Source organism: Indicator indicator, chromosome 11, assembly GCF_027791375.1.
Source record: "Indicator indicator isolate 239-I01 chromosome 11, UM_Iind_1.1, whole genome shotgun sequence".
NCBI lineage: Eukaryota > Metazoa > Chordata > Aves > Piciformes > Indicatoridae > Indicator > Indicator indicator.
In genome coordinates, this window is record NC_072020.1 from 20629650 (window position 1) to 20647290 (window position 17641).

Consider the following 17641-nt stretch of genomic DNA (forward strand, 5'->3'; position numbering starts at 1 on the left):
ACTTCCCTTTCACAGTCCTGGGTGTCTCTAAATACCATTGAATAGAATCAGCTATGGTGTAATTTTAAATGTCAAGGACAAGGTCTGTCAGGTATAATTTGTTCTTTTATTGAAATTTAGATGTGTGTTTGAGTCAAATTGAGATTGTTCATTTCAAGCAATATCCCCATGATAGGACACACAGCTAATGTCAGCTCTCCCCATTGAAGAAAAAAAAGTTTAATAACATTCAAAAGGAATGGATCAGCAAACCTCAACAGAATTTCTCTCATCCCATCAGCTGTCACAGCCAAGCTGTCCTATACAAACCACTTGACAAAGTCTGCCACAGCAGTTCCTGCACTATTTGTAGCCACACTGTTTATGACTCTACAGTTATAGCTGCATCAGCACTTTAATTATAACCCTCACTTTTCCAAAGATTTACTACTAAGCAACAGAAAAATAACACTCAGCTGCAAGTTTGGATGTGGTGTTTTCAAGCACACATGTGTAATTTGCACTGAGGTTGTGATAGTCCAGACTCAGTGCCTGCTGAATGCTGAAGGCAATGAAAAAAAAAAGTGAAAAGCTGTCACATTTGTATAATTATCAACATTGTTCAATGTGCATAAAGAGTTTTTCATTTTAAAAAATAGGTTTTTTTCTTATGCTTTTAATTCTAATGTTGAAATTATATTTGGTAGCTACAATCTTCATTTAGTATTGCTGGCATGGATGAAATGCAAGTATCTTAAAAGAGTTAAGTTCATCTACAGTAATGGCCACATTGTACCACGAATATTCACCACAACTTTCACAAGCAAAAACACATCCCATTTTTCAGAACTGAGCATTTCAGAACTGAATATTTCAGTATTTGTTTTTCTGTTAAAGATTTCCCCACCCCCCCCCTACTTTTTACTGGAGACATTTAGAAGCAAACACAATATAATATTTGATCTTCAAAGTGAATTTAGAACATTGACAAACTTACCTACCCAAAAGAAGACAAGAATTGGAGTTGTTCATTCTGGAGAGGAGAGGGCTCTGAGGACATCTTATTGTGGCCTTCCAATAACTTAAAGGGCCTGCAGGAAAGCTGGTGAGGGACTTTTTAGGATGTTGGGTAGTGATAGGACTAGGGCAAATGAAGCAAAACTAGAAGTGGGTAGATTCAGAGCAGATATTAGGAAAACGTTCTTCACCGTGAGGGTGGTGAGACACTGCAACAGGTTGTACAGGGAGATTGTAGAAGCCCCATCCCTGAAAGTTTTTAAGAACAGGTTGGATGGGGCTCTGACCAGCCTTGTCTAGTTTGAGGTGTCCCTGCTTATTGCAGGGGGGTTTGGAACTGGATGATCTTTGAGGTCCCTTCCAACCCTGACAGTTCTGTGACCTTTCATTATTTCATTCTCTTCAATGGTCCACAGAGCATGACAAAACCTTTTGAAAAACATAAACACAAATAGACACAAACATAAATGAATGAACACAAGTACGTGAATAGGCATCCCTCTTTTAAATGATCTGCCATGTGCTTATAGCAGAACTGGCTGCATTATTCATTAAATAATTTATTTTGATAAGTTTGACATGTATCATAACTATAATCCCATTAAATTTCCCCCTTCTCTGGCAATCCAATAGCAATAAATGGCTGAATAATATTTGACAAATTCTCTGAACTGTATTTTCCTTCCATTGTTCCATGGTTTTTCTACAGGTGTATTTTTTGTTCACCTTGTCCTATACAGATAAAATTATTATTGCCTGTTGAAATATTACTGAAAGTGTATGTACATATGTTTCCATACAAAATAATTTATAAAATAAAATATAATCTGGATTAATATTTATCTTATTTTTGTGGGGAACTGGAACTTGCAAAGTGCCTCTGAAATTAGTTCTCACTGCTGAGCTACATACTATGAGGCATAATCAGGTACAGCTCAAGCAATGAATGAAGCAGATATCTGTGCAATTTCTAAACATAATGGTTCTGTTCAGTTACGTAAGACAAGATAATTTGTCCATGAACCATATGTGAAAGTAGACTTTGTCCACTTTACTGGCAAGTATTATCCCTTGTCAGATCTCATACTGCCTCCTGATGTGGTGTGTCTGTGTGGAGGTACATCAACAACAGGAATTCAGGTTCCCAAGGCAGCCAAAATTATTATGAGCCTCACAAAATATGACCTTACTGTAAGGGATCCAAAAGCACCAAAGTGCACTGATTCTCTCCAGAAATTATTTTGCTTAATTTCCCCTAAGACTGTATTCTCAATTCATTTTGCTGGGTATGTGGTTCACTGGAATGTGCTGGAAACACACCTGAAGTATAATGAAAAACACAAAAGTGAATATATCCATTGTACGCTAATGGTAAAGATCTCCCTGAAGAATTATTTTTCTCCTGACCATTGTCTCTATGATATTTTAGCATAAAAGATAGGTGAGTTGGAACTTCATTACCAAGACAACACTTGGACTCCTTTAATCTAGTTACATATGTCTGAATCAATGGGAAGGTTCACATCAAGCTTTCATGTCCATATTTATTGAGATGACTGAAAAAATATTTTTTCCTTTCTCTCCCTCCCTTTAATGTAACAAAATACTATCTGGATCGTTGTCCAGGTAGCAAAACACAGGTATCCAGCCTTTAGGTCAACACAGATTCCTTCAACGACTGCACTTTTTCTTCCTTCATGTTGATATGGCTGCATGAGTGACTCCAAGCTTCAGCTTCATGTCACTTTGTATCACAGCATTGAAGTTATTTACCTGAAGTTCCCTTTATATCTTTATACAATGATTTTTCTATAACTTCATACAAAGAAATATCTTCAGTGTACCTGACAGGACACTTGGAAGACAAATGGTCACTTAGATTGGTTAAAAGAAAGTGAAAGAGCATTATGCAAAGCAGCTCTTCACAAAGGGTAAAGTAGTTGAATTTAAAACACTGAAAGCTATTGAATCATTATGGTGATGGATTGCCTTTGCTATCTACAAATAATACACTGATCTTCTTGTCTAAAACAGTGAGTTTACTTTATCTAATCAGCAGTACTGAAGAACACTAACCATTACCTCAATCCAAATTAGGTTTCAGAAAATTCCGCTTTAAAAAACCAATGTGCAAGAGGATAAAAGGATAAAATGACAACTTTTATTGGGTGCTTTATCTTTGAAAAACAGAACATATAAGTTCTGAAGCACTCCATCCATAATACAGCATTGGTAGGACAGCCATGGTGTGATTTAGTTAGAAAATAAAGGGCTTACCACCATTTAGAGACATTTCCAAGCACACACTTTCCACACTGAACTTCTCATGACTCTCTGGCTATGAAAAGGATATAGGGATGCACCAGACTGAGGCATGACACTAAGAACCAACATTATTTTACTTCAAAAGTATTTTACATATTAGAGGTGGCACCCTGAACCACTATGACCTCTTTTTGGTCCACGTCTTATGTTTTACAAACAGAATATCCTTTAAAATACAAACTTCTAGCAGGGTGCCCCAGCTGACCAGCAGTCTTCAGTAGTTTCTTTTAGGTGGAGCAGATGTGACAAATGTGTCAAGATCAAGTGTTCAGATCAGGAAAACTGGTAGAGTAACCTGGAGGTTACACTCTACCACTAGCACCCTCTACCATCCTAGACACTGTATGCTGTGATCCCCTTAGAAATACTTTTCACAGTTGTGGTGAAACCCTGGCCAGGCTTCCTAATTTGCACACACATGTAGTGAAATGGCTGGGTAGTCACCAATCCAGGAATCCCAAGGAAATGGAAACACTCAAAAGTTAACTGGAAATTAGACCCTTGTACTTAAGAGGTATCCAGTGAGACACTGGTTTAGAATTGCTGCAACTGTGACTTGTTTTAACTCTATGCTGGAAAAATGAAAACCTGGTGGCCTTGATCCTACATTGCAACAGTGACCTGTTTACTTGCAATGTGGATACCAACTATTGGCAAGTCATGTGGTTACTCAAAATCTCAAACAGTGCCTTTGGACTGTGCCACCAGACAGGCACAAATGCAAAGACATGATCTGGGGAGAACCTGGGAGCTCTCATCTTAGAGATTTTGCACAGAGAGGTAAAAGAGCCTGACCTCCCTTGGCCCTAGGAGACTTTCAGCATAAAATAGACCACTGCATGTACAGAAAATCTTTCTTTTGTTTTTACAAGCTCCATAAAGATCTAGGATTTTAAAGTCACTAGAAAGAAGATGGTTCCACACGTAGGTTTTCTGATTTAGACATATCTAAGAAATAACTATTACACACTGCATTAACTAGCCATTAAAATCTATTTGTTTTACTTGGTTTAATTAAAAGCTACTGTTTTCCTTCTGAAGAAAATGAGTTAATTCCTGAAAAGTCAAGGAATCAGATCTCTGTGTTTTATAATTGGTAATTCCACACCTTCCATGTAGCAGTGGAATAGGTCTTTCCTGGTAACTTCCTACCATGTCACATTTGCACTGTAGAAAATCATACTCCCGGTGTAATGTAGTCACTGATAATTAATTTTATGATAGTGAAGATGCTGAAATCTATATTATAGTCAAGTAGCAAAAACAATAATAAAATTGTGACATTTTATTGTTTCCTTAATTATTGCTTCTTAATTACATTTTAAAAAATGTTATTCAGCTGTGTGATTCCTGGTAAGCACAGCCCAGCACTTACAGTTAAATATGCTTTGAAAATTATATGTTTGTCAGTGTTTTATTAAAAATGAGAATGCTTATGGGTGCTATAATACTTTTTTAATGCACACATATTCAAAGTAATTCTTCCCTTTTTCAAAAAATTGCACAGATATATTTTGGGTTTTACCTTCTAATAAATCCTAAATCAGAATGGTCTTTAGCACCTAAAGTAGCCTAACTGTTATTGACATATGCTGTGGGCTTTGGCAAGTAAAATTATGAGATCTTAAGTAACAGATATAGTCTCTCTAGAGAGCAGTTTATACAGCTTGGCATCTTTCCAAGGAAAAATCATATAGCATATTTAACCAATGATACTGACATCTGCCTCTCACAGAAAAAGCCAGGGGAATCTTGTAAAGGTCACAGTGCTAACCAGCAGGGTAAGTGATTAAGACAAGCCTGTTACACATTGTATAGCACACAACAGTGTACTGGGGAAAAGGAAGCAAAACGGAGTCATTTCCCTTTCTGCTGTGTGCAAGCAGATATGCAGATTTCACTAGAGACTGAATGTGAGTCTTCAGCTGAAGATGAGTGTGTTCTGTTGTACTGTCAACATGATTTTTTGATATAAGCTATGCCAGATTTATTTCCTAGTATAGTGTCTGGCAAGGAAATGCAAAGTTCCGTGACGTTCACATCGTTCCTATTATTTCAAAATCCTTTGTTGTTGTTGTTGTCATTATTTGTTTGTTTGTTTTATGAAATGTTTAAAACTCTTCCATTTTAGATTTCTAGTGAATTAAAAAGAAAAGTGAAAACAAAGCTCATGGAGAACCAAACCCCTAGGTGAGGAGTGGGCAAAGTGAGAGACAGAGACACTTCCCATGTTCTACTCTTCTAATTCTTCTTTCTCAGTTTCAGAGGCCTCACAGCTACCTTTCCCCCTGCTGCTTTATGCTAGCATAATTTCTGTGGCATCACCTGTGCCTTACACTGGGACAGGTAGGAAGAGCTTCAGGTCAGGCAAGTATAAATAGTGTATGTCATCCACTAGCTTATCTGTGGCAAGCCAGCCGGAGGGAGATGATGAGTTAGTTGTAGAGAGGGTTTCATTCTGCCCATACTGAAAGGAAATGGATGACTTGGTTTGCATTTTTACTGTGCAACTAGGAATATTCAATTGTTAAGCCTTGCACAAAGATAATAAACCTGACCATTTCTTTTGATCAATGATTTTTAATCAGAGGAACAGAGCAAATCTTATGTCTTGTCATGTTCTCAATCATGTCAAGGTGCTTTTCTAGATAGCAACAGTATGACCTTTATTTTGCCTGTAACCAACAGACAATATCCAGAGGCATAAAGAGGGGCAGATACAGAATGCCCTGTGATATTCTCCTCTATGCTTTCTTTATCCAGTCTTCAATGAACAAAACCTTCAAATCCTAGAAACAGTAGAAAGCTCAATAGTTTATTTTTCAAATCAATAAATGTTGTGCAATTTCCATTGGCCCAATAGCAATGCTAAATAATAATGGCATTAAAATTTTGAAGTAAAAGGCTTATCTCTTTTAATCTCCAAATATTTTATGAGTTTCCATGTTGTAAAGCAAGGTAAGGTAAGCTGCATTTTCAAGAAAAGTCTCTGGAGATGCATGTGCACTTTCTTCTACAAACACTGAAAACTCCTTATGGATTGTTTCTATTACAGCAGTGTGGCATCCTCTGAAAAGGGAAGAAATAGCCCTGTCCCTGAGGACAGCACTGTCTGAAAAGAAATTGTTATTACATACAGTAGAAGCTGTTCTAGAGAGAAAGAACGGATTTGGCACATGGAGAGAGATTTTGGGAAGAAGAAGGGAAAGATTGGCTTAATAAAGCCCTGAGTATTGAATACTTTAATATTATTTTGATCAGCATGTGGTCTTTTCTTATTAACTGCTTCAACTAAGCAAATAGTGTTGTGGATACACTTTTTTTTTTTTTTGAGTAGTTATTTTAATTATATAGTCTGCTGGAAATGTAGACTGAGGCTGGCAGTTCCGTGTGCCAACTTGTTTGTTTCTATGATTTTGTATTTTATAAGAGAATAAAACAAAGATGGGCTTCTAAGCATTAGTTTGCATGACTCACCAGGCACAGTGCAATTTCTAGTAGTCTGGGCTGCTTGACACTGTTAATAAATGTGGTGGTTCAATCAGTAGGGAGGAAAAAAGCATTTCAACTTGAAAAAAATCACAGAACTATTTACAAGTTTGGGAGTTTTTAATGCTGAGCATCAACATTTTGCCATTACTTGGCAATGGAAAGGATGAGCAGGAGTGAAATAGTAGAACAGAAAAAGAAACAAAAGTCTTGACCATTTTGGAGAAGTTACTGACAGGAAAGGTGGAGGTACCTCCAGCACACCTACAACCTTCTGCAGAGAGGTAACTGCAATAGGATTACAATAAATTGACAGCCAGAATTATTTTGAAGAGAACAGCTAGGAGGCCAGCAGCTTTTTACCTGTTTGCCTAAAAGTGAGTAAATCAGCCATTATTTATCAGGACTTGCTGAAGTCAGTGGTGAGACGAGGAAAAGACATGACTGTGGTGTCCTGCAATCTGCTGAATCCATTCACTAAATGACAGTGGCAAGCTTTAAGCAACAGGTCTGTGGCCTCTGTCTTTAGGGCACTGATATTAGTTCCACCCCTTAGGCTTTTTCATGTTGTGTTGGCATGCAGTTACAGAGTGTTCCACACTTTCTAGCAAAAGCTTACCTGAATCCAAAGTCATGGATGTTCTCTGCTACTGCTCTTCATTTTAAAAGCCTGAAGGCTGCAAAATGAAAAACCCTCTCTCCAAACATGTGAGGCTAGCTGGTCTTAGAGTAACAGTTGTATGAGTTCAGAAATCATTAAATAAGTCACTTAAATTCCAAAGAATTTATCTCACTTAGTGATTGGAATTTGCTACTTTGTAAAAAATGTCACTTTTAAAGTAATCACTGCACATAACTATAATACACAGCACTTTATTGACTCCAGTGGGATGGAAGGCAAAAAGATAGACATGCATTTGGAAAGATATTAAGTCAATAGACTTTACTTATTTGCTGTTTTAGTCCTACTTATTAGCTCTCAACTCCTGGGGAGAACCTTGATTGGATTATGTTTTCATGCATACTCCGTGCAAGTGAATGAGAAGAAATGTACACTCGTATGAAAACAGGGATCAGCTGTAAGGTTTCCATAGTTCAGAATGGAAGATAAATACACAGAGCTGTAAAAAAAAAAAAAAAAAATAAAAAAAAGAGTGAAGCTAGAAATCTGACATATTCACATACTGTGCATTTTAATGGTGTGGTCCTATGTATTGAATGAATGTGCTAACAGTGCATGCCCTCTGCAGCTTTCACTGACAGAGAAATTAGTAAGGCAAGATTGGTCAGCTCTCAAAGTGCATCACAGTTAAATGGAAAGCAAAACTAAAAAATGAAATTTTAAATCAAGAAAAATGGTGCATCAAATGATTAAGATAAAATAGTGGTATGTACATTTTGTTATTCAGTTAGAGCAAATAACTGTTCTTTGAGAATTAGAAGCAAGAATGTGCTTGTTTGAGGATTTGGATCTCCACCTTTATTTGGGCGTTTAGGTTTCCAGATTTTAACACAAAAGTTTCCACGAAGTGGAGGAATTAATGTCTGCTTTACAAGGCATTTCTAGAAGATAACTGGGAAATCCACAGGAAAAAGTAGATCTTTCACCAGTTAGGAAATACTCCTCCAGAGCTTCATGAATGTAACAGAGAAAGGACCATGAATAGAATGTGACTGATCCAGGAACAGCTTTTTTACCTATTAGAGATTTGAGGAGACAAAAGTAATTTTAAAAAATAAAATAGTACAAATAAAAGATTCCCTTCACTTTTGCAATGATCAGAACTTTAGGGCAAAATCTTAAAATTTTCCTCAGGCATCTCAGAGCTGCAGAGGAAGCCCTTAGGTGACCTCACTGTGAAAATAAGGAGAACCTTTATTCTTGTTTCATTTCAAGTTTACTGAACTGCAGATACTTCTGTTTCTCTTCATAAGACCCTCAAACAGAATCACTTCAAAAAATTTCTGTCTCAAACAGGAACACTCCAGTTTCAAAACCCCCAAATCTTTTGTAAAAACTCTAGGAACTCTAAGAATGTGCTATTCCCAAAAACTCACATACGATTTCTGAAGTCACATGGATGTGCCTAGTCTCAGAGATCTCCCTGCACACCTGCTTGAGCAACCAAGATCTGTTAAATGACACCAGAAACTTGCATGTGATGGAAATTTCAGTTCCTGACTCAGAGTAGCAATCAACACTCTCACAAATGGATTCAGACTTTAAAAAGAACAGATAGTGTCCCCATTTCACATGTTTACCTTCTCCAAGTGGGATTCACAAATGGTTCATTTATATCAGTTGTACATTGAAGCTGTTTCTCATGCAAATAGATCAAGCCATAATATACAAATTTCACCTATGTGAAGCTTGAAAAACATGATCAACAGTTTCCCTCTCTTCCTTCACCTTACTTCTGGCAAAGTGCTCAGTCCTTCTTCTTTTAATCTATGTAGTAGTCCACTCATGAATATTCTAGTGCTTTTGGCTTTGTTTTCTGTAATGTGCTAACAGTGAGAGTTTTACATCCGTTTTGTGTGTGTATGTGTGTGTCTGTAAAAGATCAACAGTGCTAGTCTTCTTTGCTGCAACATCTGACCATGATAGCTATGCTTGTGTGGCAAAGTATTCCCAAAGACAAACATTTTCTCTGAAAGCAAGAGTAATAATAACAATAATAATGAAAAGAAAAAGAATATATAGGTTATTTTATATTTAATATTAATATATTGTATATATAACAGAAAATAAAATATGCAATTGTCTAATAAAATATAATAGCTATTATTATTATCATTATTGTTGTTGTTGCTAGAATTATTATTAGAATTATTGGAATTAATTATTGGAACTATTGGAATTCTCATCCATTTCAGAATATCCTCTGACTGGAGAAAAGTATGAACCTGACCTTTTCCTCTTAAGATTCATTGTTTGTGCAAGCTATTCTCCATTGTAATTGGCTACAGAAGCTTTTGGGTTTTCCCCTGAAAATGTTGGCAAAAAAACAGGCAAGATAAAATGCAATAGGAATATTGTTCAGGGTGTCCAACTTTTTTATTTTAATTTCTTTTTTTTTCCCATTCATTTTCACAAAGTCATTCCCCACTCACAAAGTAATGTGACATAAGCATACATATGTACCTGATTCTATTGCCAGCCAAGGAAACTTCTCAAGGGAATCTTATTTCTTGGTTAAAGGAAACCAAGGACAATCTTTTAATATAGTAAATTCATTGCTGTTTCTAGAATCTCTGAGAAGACTTGTGAGTCACAATTGATGATAGCTGGATTGCTTAATCATAACTTTATGAATAATATAGAAGATAATACTGTGAAGTTGTCAAGACCAAAAGCAGAAGTGCTGTCAGGTGATGAAGCAGCATTGCTCACATGCAAGGCTACACCTTTTTCTCTCCAGCCGGTCTTTCTCCTTTCAAATAACTGTAAAGCAAAAAATGTAACACTTCTGCACTGCACCTCTCTTTGACGTAAATGAGAGAAAGCAGTTCTGTGCACAAGATTTCAATGTAATTTTCTGATGCAAATTCAGACTCCAGTTTTTGCCAGCTTTCAAGTTAAAATTCAGAACCAGAATATTATTTATGACATCTACAAAGATATAAAAAAAGTCTGCTTTGGACTGGTTTTATTTTACTGTGCACTTTCACACTCCATCTAATAATCTCCTTCTAGTTTAGTTCTAGTCTAGTTTAGAGTATTCACCTAATTAAAACAGTAGCACAACAAATGCCTCTGATGAAGTTTAGGAGAGTAATAGCGTGTGTATTCTACAAAAGAATTGACAATAAATAATCACATCAGACAAGGTTTTCCTTTGTATATTTGGACAAATAAAGTAAAATCTTCAATGCATTACTTTAAAACTTAACAGAGGGATTTAATAGTGGCATCATCTCCAATGAAACTGAATGCCAGAATGTATATTCTATGTGTGTAGTCTACATATATACTTATATAGATGTATGTGTTGAAGATACATGTAGAACATGTATCTCCATATGTAGAGACATGTATATATATATATATATATAAATATGTACTTATTTATGTATTCTACAAACATTTGCCTTGAAGAACCATGACTTCGCCTTGCACACATATGAGCAATTCATAAAGCAAACACTTTAGTTTTAGCTTGTCCCAGTGCCTGGCAAATAGCAGCTTTTATACACATTTATAACCAGATCAGCTTGGTTTCCAACCTAATATGTGGAGTAAAGAGAGAGAGACAAATTACAAGGCTGTCTGAAAGGCTTCATAGCTGATACCTAAACATGTCAAGGGGTCTTAAAAGAATCATTTCTCCTTGCAAGAATTACAGGTGGTGTATGTTTTTAAACATGATTTATGTTATATAGTAAAGTGAAAGTTCAGGCAGATGTTGCAAAGAACAGACAAAGAGTGTAGTACTAATTACCATTTCTAATGGCCTAAAACACACTGGTAGCTTTCATATTTTGATATCACTTTCCTGGATGACTGGTGTGACTTACAGCTTGGTCCCACACCTTGAATATAAAGCAAACATCCAGTACAGGAATTATTGTGTGTAAAAGCAGGACAGAGAAGGAAACAGCAGTTTGCACATTACATCATTTCTCTTTTACTCTTTACTTATTTCTTTTTGCTTTTTTTTTTCTTTTACTAGCAGCTGTGTCTGCTCTCCTATTTTTACTGCAAGCCTTTCAGTCAATCATAGCAGAGTCTCAAGCAGATGTGCAGAACAATAATATGATAGTAAAAATGTAGAAGCATGATTCATTTTAGGTTGGCAATTTTTAGATGAAGAAAAATCTTGTGTATTTACAGAAAATATGGCACACATCTTGTCAAGAGGTATAAAAAGGCATTCTGTTTTGCTTGAAGAAGGATTGTGCATGGACTTCAGAATTTGCCCATCTCAGTTCACAACAGCTACAGTATTTAAGGTCATTCGTATGGAATATCTTTTAATAAGAGTATAAGATAAAGATATTATCAAGTTAACTTTTACTGTTGGTTATACCTCTGCAACATTATTATCTCCTGGTACCTATTTGGAACAGAAATTGAAAGTGAAATTGATATGTGCCCTTAATAATAGAAGCACTTAGAGCTGCTTGAATAGCAGAAATCTCATTTGTGAGTAAAAGGGCTTAGTTAGATATCCTGTGATTCCTGTGGTCATGCCCTGAATGATTTGAAAGATTGGAGATGCACATACAATACAATGGTGGAAATGTTCACTGACCTCAAAGATTTCACTGGCATCATGGGAAAAATAGAAGGGCCACGCAGGTGAAACTAAAGTCAGCCTATCCCAGTAGCCTTTCTTTAACTAAAAGAAGAAGAATATATCCGGGGAAGCACAAAAAAGAATCAAAGATATATGACTCTTTTTTCTACTTCTTTTTCTTTCAACTCTTAACTATTTTTGAGTCAGATACTTTGTGAATTGTATGCTGCTTCTACACATTTCAAGATCCTGAAGGATTCCAAGACCTTGTCTTGGAATCTCCTTGAACTTCTAGCATTCAATACCTTCTTTCACAGGGAATTTTTCAGGTCTATGAAGATATTAGAACCCCATTCTTCAGTTTTTCTTGGAATATGATTCCTACCAACTTCATTTGATGTTCCTACTTCTTTTAGTGGAAGATACAATAACCAGATGTGATTATTCTTCCCCAATTAGATGGGACAGTTATTTGAAAGAGAAGGAATGTTTCATGATACAGATAGATAACCTTGAAACACTGAACAGTGACCAGAGGAATGTCGTCCTAAAAAGATCTGTCTTCAAGTAATTTATTTAATATAGGTGATCTTGAACAAGAAGAATATAACTACTTCATATATAGGTTGTGAAAGAAGATGCCTACACTATGTCAAATAGCTATAAAGAATATTTCAAGTTCAGCAGTAAAAGTATGATGAACTCTCACATGAACTTCTTATCAGCTTCAATCTGGAGACAAGGAAGAAAATTGTAAGAAACAGGAAAGGGATTTAGTCAGACCTCTTCCTCAGTCTTGAACTTCTGTCTTATTTTTGCTGTCTTATTGTTGCATGAACTGATCCACAACTGAATAAAGTAAAATGGTCTTTTATAACCATCTAGAACTTTGAAAATTATTTTCCAGAAAGATTTAAAACTAACCATACCATTCAGATATTCCTGAGGTCTTTAAAGGAAACCTCATAAGTCTAATATCATGATTGGAAAGTACACTTATTTGAAAATTAAAGAAAAAGTATTGTGTTTTTATGTTTCTTCTGTTCTGATTTATTGAATAAAACTATGCAACACATTGAAATAAGAAGGCTAATAATAATTACTATAATGAAAAATGATCCATTATTTCATGTCAGGGTGGAGAGTGTTCTCTGAAAATAAAAGAATCTAATTCTAGAAGTCATGTGAGAGCTCAACAAATGTGTCATTAAGGACAATTAGTTTTCTTACCTGTTTTGGAGAATAATAAAATAGTGTAGTCTTTTATTTCTATGGGTAGCTAAGGAAGAGTTTGAAACAATATTGAGGAGTACAAGCAATAGTTTGTATCTGTGAATGTTCAAAGAGTATGATAGGCCATAGAAAAAAGGTGGGTGGAAAATAGTGGCAAACATAACCCCCAAATTATTCTATGAAACAATATCTGTCCATTGCTATTGGAACAGAAGATCAAAATGCAAATAAATAAATGAAAAACAGTTAATTAAAGATGTTTCTGGAGAATGGATGTGTTTGGCTAATTCTTTGTCATTTCACAGATTGTTAAAATGTTTCTCTCTTCAAGCAATAATGGCACATAATTTTGGTGTCTATTTGGGGAGGAGGGAGTGACTCTTCCTGAAAACTGAGCAGGATGATCCCTTGATCTCTAGCTACCTCCTCATTTTCGTCTTGCATTGCCAGCAAAATGCCAGCTGCAAAACCGATTTTGCATCTAGTTGTGATTTCAGAATTAAATGCAGTGCAATTAGTTCCTTTTATATGTTTGGTAATCTTGTTAAGACAACTCATTAGGTATCTTGGCAATTGGAAATTACTAGGTTTCAGAACATGTGCATTTCCTTTGTGAATACCAATTATTCCTAAATGAGGCAATTGTTCTCTAAAGGAAAAGGAAAAAGTGAGTACCAAGAAAGTTTTTTGAGTTCATATATTGCCCTGACCTTTAAAAAAACACTTAATCTGGATGTTAGTGCTTTCTCCATAAAAATTTAGACACTGCAGTGATATCTTTTCCTATTCAATTTTTGCATCTAATCACATCACCAGCATGAGATGTTTAATTTTATTGTATTTTGTGTGTCTCGTGCTTGTTCTTTTAAACTATCTAGACTGAACTCATGGTGGCTGAATTAGTGATATTCTTGGTGACAGAAGTCAGGAGTCTAATCTCTCTTTTTTTTTTTTTTTTTGGCTACATGAAAGGAAGTAGTAGCCAAAAAAATCTTTTTAAGAATAAAAGTAATCATAATTGGCACATCAGGATATGCTACTGAGAACACTGTAACATATACAAGATTATATATGTGAACTCTGCTCTTTCCTTCCTTTTTTTCTCTACATAACTTGCACTCTATTTCCCCATCAAAGACCTTTTAAAATTCACTATCAACCTACTGGGGTTGCTTGGCCATTTTCACAATTTTCTACAACAGAAACAAAATGTTTGCAATTGGAGAATGTATGCACCTATGTGAAAAATCCTGAAGATTCGAAGACTGGGATTTGAAAGTTGCTTGAAATTTTACTTAGAGGTAAATTGAATGGTTTCAACAGAGTCAAACAAATCCTTTATTAAAGGTTATTCTGACGTTTTCAAATCAAGGTGGGTTTTAGATCTAAGGAAATACAACAGCAAAGGCATTGTTCATTTGCATATAAAGGAAGTCTGACTATATTACTTCCCCAAAATGCTTAAATGGAAAACTATACATCCAGCTGGCCAGGCACTGTTATTCTAGTGTCATGTAGGTTTATAGCTTTAAATTAGGGCTGATATGTAGTTTCTGCCTTTTACAGTCAACAAATCTTCAGTAGATCACTGATGGTTCATGGTTATACAATATAACTGACAGGGAAGGGAAGGGAAGGGAAGGGAAGGGAAGGGAAGGGAAGGGAAGGGAAGGGAAGGGAAGGGAAGGGAAGGGAAGGGAAGGGAAGGGAAGGGAAGGGAAGGGAAGGGAAGGGAAGGGAAGGGAAGGGAAGGGAAGGGAAGGGAAGGGAAGGGAAGGGAAGGGAAGGGAAGGGAAGGGAAGGGAAGGGAAGGGAAGGGAAGGGAAGGGAAGGGAAGGGAAGGGAAGGGAAGGGAAGGGAAGGGAAGGGCACTTGAGTAGCTTTGAACAAAGTGAAATCTTTCTATTCATAGCTGTTCTGATGAAATTTTGCTTAGTCTCAAGCTTCATAGATCAGTAGGATACACAGCCTATGCTCATCCTGTTTGAAGACAGTCCTGAGGATAATGTTCACTTATCTTCCCTCTGGACTGCAGACAGAGGCATCTGCATGCTTTTGAATTCCATGTTCCAAAACATGCCTCCAAAACAGGTTTGCTCATTTGGAAATGGCAAAGTAAAAAGGGAGGCAAAAGGCAGAGCATACCTCTCACAGAACTGCTCTGGAAGGTGACAATCAGTTGTAGTACAGACATCCAAAATTTTGTGATGAGCCTGTGCTGGCAGGATCAAGTTCTGGCTGTGCTGCTGAAGGTAGAAATTAATTTATGGTCTATCATTTTGAATTGTCTACAGTACTAACTGCTTTTATTCTCCAGTGTGCCTGCTTCTGCCAGAACAAGATTTCCAGTAATAAAAACTACAAACACACACATAACAGGAAGGTGCTCATAAAGCCTTTAATTAAGTCATTCCTACGCTGCCATTTTCACTAGTCTACAGCTTGTTGTTTTAATATTGTAAGCTTTGTTTTTCTCAATGACTCTTCCTGCAGCCACTCATATCTTTGTCCAAAAAAAAAAAAAAATGTTGCCAATGTAGTTTATCCCTTTCCAATATCTTTTGTGAGGCTGAATCCAAGAAAAAGACCACAAAACATTCTTGTGCCAATCTAATTCACCGAAATGCCTCATGTATCACCAGCTGATTAAGTCAGTTCGTGATGCTTCTGGAGTTAAAAATAATGCCTGAGAAAATTAGACACAAGTCTTAAATTTACTGCTAATTTTTGGAAAGGGGGGATGTAAGCAGCTTTACCCACTGTGCTCCATTGACTTTTAATATACATTGACTTTTTTTTCCCCCAGGCAGAAATTAGATGTTTTGCATGCAGTGAGATGACCTTCTCAGTATAGAATCAGATTAAACAAAATAATAAGTGGGATGCTTATAAACTTTGTGCAGTCCAACTCTGTCTAAAATGTATCTTCTAAAATATGAAGCTGTAGCTCAGACTATACACTCCTGTTATTAAATGTGCTCAGTAAGCTAAGCAAGTTTCTATATAATTAATAAACATTTAGTGGCATTGATTTTTATAGCTCGGGTTTTTTTTAACTCCTTATCTGTATTGAGCAGATGGGACATAACTATGAAAAATTGTATTTTAAACGTGATTACTATACTTGAATTATATTTGAAAAATTATATTGAAAAAAAATGTTCAGTGAAGCATTTACAAGTACAATTTAACTTCCAGATGAAGCTTCAAAGTTGAGGTATTTTTCCCTTTTTAGCACAATGATATTTAAATGATGTCTGTACCGCATAGAGGAAACAGAAAACAAACAAACAAACAAACCTCTACAAAATAAAACATTCAGAGTTTTAGGAAAAGCTTGTCTTCAGATGTCATTTTGCAATAAAATGATTGATTGAGTCTCTATTCACTATTTAGCAAATCCTTTTTTTTTAATGCCAGCCTTAGCAATATTGTACAGAGAATGATTTTTGATTGAAATTTTGGATTACATTGGAGTTTGTCTATTGCAATTTGTATGCTTAAAGCATAATCTTTTCATATTAAATGTCCCTCTGGAGTCTGATGTTGAGTTGTGGGAGGGGAGATTCAAATTTTCTGCATAATCTACTTTTGAAAAAATTATATACAAGTAGAAAGTAGATCAAGAAAAACTGGACCAGAGGGAGCCTCTGGACATAAGACCACACAGGAGATGTCTGTACAAGTGTGACTGAAGTATAACTAACTTCCAGTTTTTGGTCCTTTAAGAACTTCTTCTCTTTATTTGTAAATCTTTAGGGAAATTGTTCTTCACTGAAGAGGAAATCAAGCCCTTGAACACAAGTGTAAATAGTTAAATTAAATTACCGGGACACAACACAAACCTCATTTTCCCCAATCTTGATTCTCAGATTCACCTTTCTGCCTTATGGCCAAACTATGAGCTGCTTTGTAGTCTCTAGAAGTTCTTCTTGTGGTTGATGAACCAAGTGTTTGTACATAGATTCTGTGTTCTTGCTTTCTAAGAGATGGGAAGGGAAGGGAAGGGAAGGGAAGGGAAGGGAAGGGAAGGGAAGGGAAGGGAAGGGAAGGGAAGGGAAGGGAAGGGAAGGGAAGGGAAGGGGAAGGGAAGGGGAAGGGAAGGGGAAGGGAAGGGAAGGGAAGGGAAGGGAAGGGAAGGGAAGGGAAGGGAAGGGAAGGGAAGGGAAGGGGAAGGGGAAAGGGAAGGGAAGGGGAAGGGAAGGGAAGGGAAGGGAAGGGAAGGGACGGGAAGGGAAGGGAAGGGAAGGGAAGGGAAGGGAAGGGAAGGGAAGGGAAGGGACGGGAAGGGAAGGGAAGGGAAGGGAAGGGAAGGGAAGGGAAGGGAAGGGAAGGGAAGGGAAGGGAAGGGAAGGGAA